The sequence below is a fragment of the Ochotona curzoniae genome, unplaced genomic scaffold, assembly GCF_017591425.1.
Source record: "Ochotona curzoniae isolate NIBS_2020 unplaced genomic scaffold, NIBS_Ocur_1.0 contig_1, whole genome shotgun sequence".
NCBI classification, from domain to species: Eukaryota; Metazoa; Chordata; class Mammalia; order Lagomorpha; family Ochotonidae; genus Ochotona; species Ochotona curzoniae.
Window position 1 is genome coordinate 32,975,199 of NW_024464918.1, and position 8,078 is coordinate 32,983,276.

The following is an 8,078-nucleotide window of genomic DNA, read 5'->3' on the forward strand; positions in this document are numbered from 1 at the left end:
TGGCACAGGGGTGTACACGTTGCTTGCAGTGCCCACATCCCAAAGCACAGTGCCTAGGTTCTTGAGTCCTGGCTGCACTCCCAATTCCAGCTTCCTGCTAACATTATGGCTTGGGTACTTGTGTCTTTGCCACCCACATGGAAGATCTGGCTGGAGTTCCTGGCTCCCAACTCCAGCCTAGCCCAGCCCTGGCTGTTGTGGGCATTTGGGGGAGTGAGCAAGTGGGTGGGAGATCGCTCTGTGTGTGTGTCATTTCAAACACATAAAATGCATTCAGAAAGCATTAAAAAGTCGTGTTATTACTAGCTTCTCGAGGGGGTACAGAATAGCTCTCAGGGGTGGCCACGATGCCTACTGTGCTGACTCAGCTGCCATGTCAGCACACATGTGCGGAGTTAGAGGGTGTAGTGTGACATGAGCCCGTCCCACAGCACCCAGCAACAGATGTGCGTGGGTGACAGTGACAGCAGAGTCAGAAGCTGGTCTGTGGGAAGGTCTCCCCGTCATCAGGCAAGAGCAACCGGGAGTGGAAAATGCAGCCTCTCTCAATGTGCAGGGTGGAAATTCTCTGCCATAGTGCATCAGTAGTGCAGTGTGTGCAGTGAGAAGCCGTCATGATTTTTTTTTTTCCTTTTGACAGTACGTGCTTGAAAGAGCATCTGTTGCAACTCCCGTGTTTGCAGGAGTTCTGCACCTTCAAGCTCATGGGTGAAGAAAACTTTGAGACTTCCAAAATTTGACAAAAATCTGTCATTTTAAATAAACAAGAATAGGTTGAGGAAACAAATGCTTAGAAACTTTTTGAAGATTATTTATTTTTATTGCAAAGTCAGATATACAGAGAGAAGAGGAGAGATGGAGAGAAAAAGATCTTCCATCCAGTGATTCACTCCCTAAGTGACCGCAATGGCCAGTGCTGTGCCAGTCCAAAGCCAGGAGCCTGGAGCTTCCTCCAGGTCTCCCACATGGGTGCAGAGTCCTAAGGCTTTGGGCTGTCCTCCACTGCTTTCCCAGGCCACAAGCAGGGAGCTGAATGGGAAGTAGAGCTGCCAGGATTAGGACCGGTGCCCATATGGGATCCCAGGCATGTTTAAGGCGAGAACTTTAGCTGCTAGGCCACAGTGCTGAGCCCAAATGCCTATAAACTTTTAACATAAAAAATCCATATCGAACAACAATGCTAATGAAAAGATTTATATCCTCTATTTGTCCTGCAGCTTATACATTGTTGATACATAAAGAGGTAATTGAAGAATACAATCCAAAAATACTGGGGAAAGGACAGTTTAAAGCCTCAGAAATTTAATTTGTGGTGTTTGCAACCCTCTTACATGTATGTGTGTGATTTCCTTCTTCAGATATGAGAAGCCTTCAAAAGTTCATGGAAATTGTATATTATGGGGGAGGGAAGGAAATGCATGTGCTTTAAAAATTCTTTTGTTCCCAAATAATCATATCTTAGAGTGCCGTTTTCCCAGAAACACTTTGCTATGCCCTTCTGTGTAGCCTTATCATACCTACCTTGTGTTCTTTGCCTGAAGGGGCCTTTCCTCCTGATATGAAAGCTCAGACCACCGCCCCCCAAATCCAGGATCTGTCCTTGCCCTGGGTGTGCACTGGCAGGTACATTGCCCACCTTCCTGTCCCAGCAGAACGTCAATTATGTAGCACTGAACACCAGAAAGAAAGAAGCAGGGCAACATCTAGATGCCCATAATGGGACTGGTTCACATGCCAGCCATTTCAAAGTTGAAGGAGTTTTTGATATTTTAAATTATGCACCACACAAGATAAGTATTTAATCTGCGAAACTGTGGATTTGAAATCCCCTTGCCAAAGTTAGGGAACAGAGACTCCCAACGGGTGCTAGTTCTATCTGTGAGCAGATTGTATTTATCAATCGTGGCTATAATTCAAGTTTAAAGGACACCCTGGGTTCAGTTCAGCCATGGACTAGAGGCCCTCGGGTCAAAGTGGCCTTTATGAAACTGAGCACAGCGTCCTTCTGGCCCACTCCATGTGAAATGAAGCCGTCTGGGCTCTCTCGGGAGAAGTAGGGTTTCTGCCTTGCACGAAGTGAAGTCGCCCTCTTGTTGGTGCAGAGCAGATCCCCTTCATGGCCAACACACAGAGAGAGACAGGAGCGGCCTAGGGGGGAAACGCACAATGCTAATGATTTGCAGTTTGCTAGGTCATGTGAATGCGCACGTTCCAAAAACTGTTGCTGTCGCAGGGAACTTGTCCAGAAGCTCTGCTTGGGAGAGGGCAGTAGTGTTTCTCATTTTGAATGCTGTTAATATGAGGAGTAAAAGGAGACCAAAAGGAGAGGTTGTTCTTATCACATCTTATTAGGCTATCTTGACACATGTCAAGGGTTTAACTCAGTAAGTCTTAGATTCTAGACAATTCTGAAATAGTAGCACAGCCCCATACTTGGACACCTTTTGGCCCAGAAATATGAATAAATTTGTTGAAGCTAAGTAGTAAATTGAGTACAGAATGAAAGCAGGGGGAGTTAGAATCATGAGAACAAATCATGAAACTAATCCATTTCTGAAGGTTTCTTGCTAAAATGCATTGTTCTGTTTCTTCTTAAGAATGCAGTGGTGGGAGGAAGGAAAATGGGTAGGTTATAAAGGGAAATCCCTGAGCTTATAGAACTATATCATAAAAAATAAAAGTTAAAGAAAAAAAAAAGAATGCAACAAAGGCCTTAATGATAATACAAGTTGTACGTCATTCAAAAAACTGAGGCATACACACACACAAAAAGCAGAGGCAGTCCCATGGGCCCAGCATGGTAGCGTAGTGGCTAAATCCTTGCCTTGTGTGCTGGGGTCTCATATGGATTCCATATAGGTGCCAGTTTGTATCTCAGCTGTCCCACTGCCCATCCAGCTCCCTGCTTGTTGCCTGAGAAATCAGTCTAGGACGATCCAAAGCCTTGGGACCCTGCACCTGATGGAAGACCTAGAAGAAGCTCCAGGCTCGTGAGCTTTAAGTCAGCTCTGGCCATTGCAGCCACTTGAGAAGTGAACCAGCAGACAAGTCTCTCTCTCTCTCTCTCTCTTTCTCTGTATCTCCTTCTCTCTATAGATCTGCCTTTCCATAAAAATAGATAAATCTTCAAAAAAATAAAATAAAAAACTAAGGTAGCCCCCAATCTAAAACTAGATAGAGAAAATCCCAGAATATAGTTTTAGAGATCATGTAGCTTAACTTCCTCATCCTGCAGAGCCTTGGGGTCCACAAGACTCCTCTGACATGATCTTATAGAAAACCAATCTTTCCATTCCTACCACCATGGCCAGTACAGATCACACTGTCTCTTCCCAAACCTCTCGCCACTGCCACAAAAGAAAGAGAAAAAACACGAAAACCTTGGAATGGGTGAACATACTCACATGTAGTCTAAAGTTGTATGGGTAGAATTCTTAAGGGCTTGGATTTAAAAGGGAAAAAAATGATCAAGCAAAAGACGTAATTGGGACTGCTATTTACCTCTTGAGGTTAGTCGTGTGTATAGCAAAGGGATAAAAAAAAAAGATGAATCAGTTACGCACAGGCCAGCTGCAGGGCTGTGCATGGACTTGGTACCCAGTCAGACATAAGTGAGCTGGATGTAGAGAAAAGGAAATGCGCTGTCCCACCCCGTGATATTTCCACCCAAACCTAACTGTTTTTCCACCAGCAACAAACACGCGTTTGGTGGCCCATGGAAACAGGGTGAGCTCATGGACCCGTGGGAATTCAGTGCAGCGTTCCCAGCACAGCAGCACAGCACCCTGAGAGCGCTTGGCCCCGCCCAGCCGCTACCCCGGGGATGGCAAATGTGAAAGAGGACCTAACGGTGGAAAAACCCACTGCAAAGCAGAGAAGAAAGGCTAAAAACAAACTCAGACACCTGGCCACCCTGCATTTCAAGTCATTAGCTCCCAAACCAGTCCAGTTGGCAGATGTCCTTATTCACTGAGCTCCTAGCAAGAAATCCCTTTGGGAACATGGAAGATAGTGTTTCCTAAAGCTGGTTGGCGATCGATAGAGACTGCAGGAGCAAGGCAGCAGGCTGCTCTGTGTTAACATTTTAGCAAAAGCAAACCTGTCTGATGAGAAGGCATGACAGAGTCACTGTGCACTGGAAGGAAGCCATCTTTGTTTATTCCATGTTTGTATGTTTCTGACACTGCAGGATGAGTAACATTCCAAATTGAACCCCTAAGTGGTCCTTCCTGTGTGAGCCACATTATGGCGAAGGCCAGACTCAGCAGATGACCCTAGCGAGGTGACCGCTGCATTCCTCCCAGGGTCTGGGTTCTGTAAGCCTCCTCCTCCCAGGAGGAGGGTCTGGTTTGGATAAAAGTCCAAGGCGTGCTCAGAGCCATGAGAGAAGCTGAAAGGACTTGTTCTCTGCCCATGGCCAGAAGGCTTTTTCTGCAGTTTGTAACATACTCTTTATTCACCTAATTACTTACGCATTTGATAACATTTATTGAGGCCACACACACACACAGACACACCTGGTGCCAAGCGCAGTGTTACGTGTGAAAATAAAATATGACCTAGTTTCAAGGCCTGTTTCTGTCAATACGGTGGGGCATGATGCTTCTGAACCTGCTTCCTCTTTGTTTTACTACAAGAACTGAATGAGATCATACATGGAAAATAATAATAATGACTTTGAAATAACAGTCTCTGACTTTGAATAACTCAGTGTGAAACCGCAAGGATGTGCAGCCCTTTGGAAATGATGGTGTGAAATCGACAGTTATGTCATGGAGAAAGCAGGGGGAGAACTATTGGACAAACTTAGTTGAGAAAAAAAAGAAAGTTACCATACACCACTCTGGGTACAGTAAGGGACGGCCCAAAGCCTTGGACACTACACCATGTGGGAGAGCTGGAAGAAGCTCCTGGCTCCTGGGTTTGCCTCAGCTCAGTTCTGGCCATTGTGGCGATGTGGGGAGTGAACCAGTGGATGGAAGATCCTCTCTGTCTTTCTCTGTGCAGGTCTGCCTTTCAAAAAATCATAATAATTTAAAAATATATATATTTCACTTGTTTGTGCTGAATAGAGTTTCCAATTAGAGCCACACAAGAGTTGGAAGGGAAGCGGAGCAGCCAGGGTAGAAACTGGCACCCATATAGGATCCTGACACATGCAAGGCAAGAAACTTTAGCCTCTATCACACTGAGATTAACAGGGGCAGACAGACCTGCCATGCACTGGACAAATCCCAAAATGGCTACAACAACAGCTGGAGTTGACCAGGCTGAAGCCAGGAACCTGGAACTCCATGTGCGTCTCCCATGTGGGTGACAGGGCCCCAAGTACTTGGGCCTTCTGGGCACTTTAGCAGGAAGCTGGATCAGAAGAGGAACAGACAGGAACTATCTAGTATGTATGTATGTGTGTATGTGTTTGTTTGCTTGTTTATTTATTTATTTATTTATAGAGGAAAAAAATAGGTGCTTCCATCTGCTGGTTGTCTCTCCAAATGTCTATACACCATGAGGACTGGCATTGAGCCAAAGCCAGGGGACAGGAATAGAGCTCAGCCTCCTGTGTGGGTGGCAGGAGCTCAGTTACTTGTGTCATCACCACTGTCTCCCAGAGTGCATTGGCAGGAAGCTGGGATCTGAAGAGGAGGCCAGCAGCCAGAGCTGGGAAGGAGACCCAGGTATCCCAGGGTGGGATGTAAGCATCTCAACCGCTAAGCCATCCCTTCCTCTCCCCAGTCCGTAAGGCTCTCTGTGAGGAGCCACAGCTTTTCCCTAGTCAGCATTCTGTTCTCACTTGCCCACACCACACTCCTGTCCTCTTCGTAGGAGCCAGACATCAATTCCCCTTGAAGGATTCATTGGGATTCTCAGCATTGTGTGGACGGCACCTGCTGCTCAGCATGAGGAATATCTTTCACTGAGTCTACCTCTTTTTCAGAATGCATTCCCCTCTCCTCTTCCAGGGGTCCCATCCTTCTACTTTTCATTCTCCTGAAATGACATTCAGTTCCCCTTTGCTTTGTTGGACTCCTCAATGCCCTGCTTTCCTCATTGGCTCAGCATCCGACTTCAACTCCCTTCTTAGTCTGCTCAAACTCAGTGACATTTAGTTCCCACGTGACTGGCTGTTCCTTCTGCCATGAAGATAAACAGAGCATTCTCTGTCTTAGGAATGGAATCTGCCGCGGAGTCAGCCTCCTAGCCTGTCCTCTCTGCAGCCGGTCTGGTTGACAGTCAGGCTTTCTCACGGCTGCTCCCGAAGTTTCCCATCATATATCATCCACCTGCTACTACCAAAGTGCACAGGCACATTTGCAGCTCAGGAGCAGATGTGTTGAGATCGTTTATCAACGGGAAACACGCCCATCTTCCCTCTTGTAAACTTTAGTGATAAAGGCTGGGATTTCATCACTCATTAGTTCTGGCAGGGCACCCCTTGACGTTCCCTCATAGCCTCCTTCAAAATTGGTCTTGATTGCTTGCACAACTTTCTGCTTCACATCTCAATTTTTTTTTAAGATTTATTTTTATTGGAAAGGCAGATATACAGAGAGGAGGAGAGACAGAGAGGAAAGCTCTTCCGTCCATTAATTCACTCATCAAGTGGCTGCAATGGCTGGAGATGCACCAATCTGAAGCCAGGAGCCCGGAGCTTCTTCCGGGTCTCCCACGTGGGTGCAGGGTCCTAAGGCTTTGGGCCATCCTCAGCTGCATTCCAAGGCTACAAGTAGGGAGCTGGATGGGAAGTAGGGCTGCTGGGATTAGAACCAGCGCCCATATGGGATCCCGGGTGTGTAGAAGGCGAGGACTTTAGCTGCTAGGCTACCACACCAGGCCCATCACATCCCAATGTTTTTTAACATTAGTTCCAGCCAACAGGGAATGTACTTGCACACCTGTGCTCAGCATACAAATGAGGGGGGAGGCAGACTATGGGGGCTCATGGACTGACTGCAGAGAACCATGAACATCCTTACTGATGCCAGCCAGAATCTCCTGGGCAATGGGGGCCACCGGAGACATCTCAGTGGAGAAGGCAGCCTGGCTTCTCCCACAGCCTGCGTGGGATGGCAGGGTCATCGTAGCACTCCTCTCCGCTTTCCCTGCTTCTCTCTGACTCCAGTCTCTTCTCCTTCCCCTGGTTGTAGCACGTTTAAATGAACCATTGTTCCATGATGCTTCGTGAGTTCACAGAAACCTCTTTGGAATCAGAAGCAGAACAGTAAGAGATGTATCTAGAACTTTGGGGAACTGAATTCTGATGACACAGCCTCTGTCTTGGGCTCATCACCGTTCTAGGCCTGTTACTTCAGCTATTAAATCAGGCAGCAATCTGGCACGATTTGGTTTGCTTTGGGTTGAATTTCACCTAGGTGGATCCTATTGAAGGGAGTTTTCCAAACTCGGGTTTTTTCATCCTTTAGTTGATCAACAAATGAATTTTTGTCATGGAATAAAGTATGTAAAACTGTTGTTGCATGCACTGGTATAATTACGCTTATGTGTGGTTAGAATGGTTGTAGCACTCCGACTTAGTAATGTCTGCACAGCATGTGGTACTTTAAGAGATGCATGGAAAATGTCATCACTCATTTAAAACAGGTAAACTTTAAGATACATAAATACAACTCAGTGAAACTGTTTACAAGTAAAACAAAAGGCTACTGTAGAGGTATGTTCCAAGTTAGATTTTTTTTTCCTGGGAATATTAAAAGTGGTTTTTGTCAGATTTTCAGTGGGATCTGAGATTCAAAAATTCTGAGAACTCCTGAATCAAATATTCAGTTTGACTTTAGCACTATAATTCTATGATTCTACATCCTTAGTTTGTCTTTATGGCCTGAGAATTACTGTAATAAAGTTTCTGCTTCCACAGCTTTGCAAGAATCTAGGTAACCAATAATCTAGTGGATTAGATCTAAAAAGTAAGTCAGCATGAAAACCCGAAGTACTGATGGTGCTGACAGTATTTGATTGGCTGTGATAATTGTTGTTACATTTATCAGCGTTTGGACTATTTCCATGGGCACATCTGCAATTTATCTGTCAGTTGCAAGCTGAAATGACATGTATGCCTC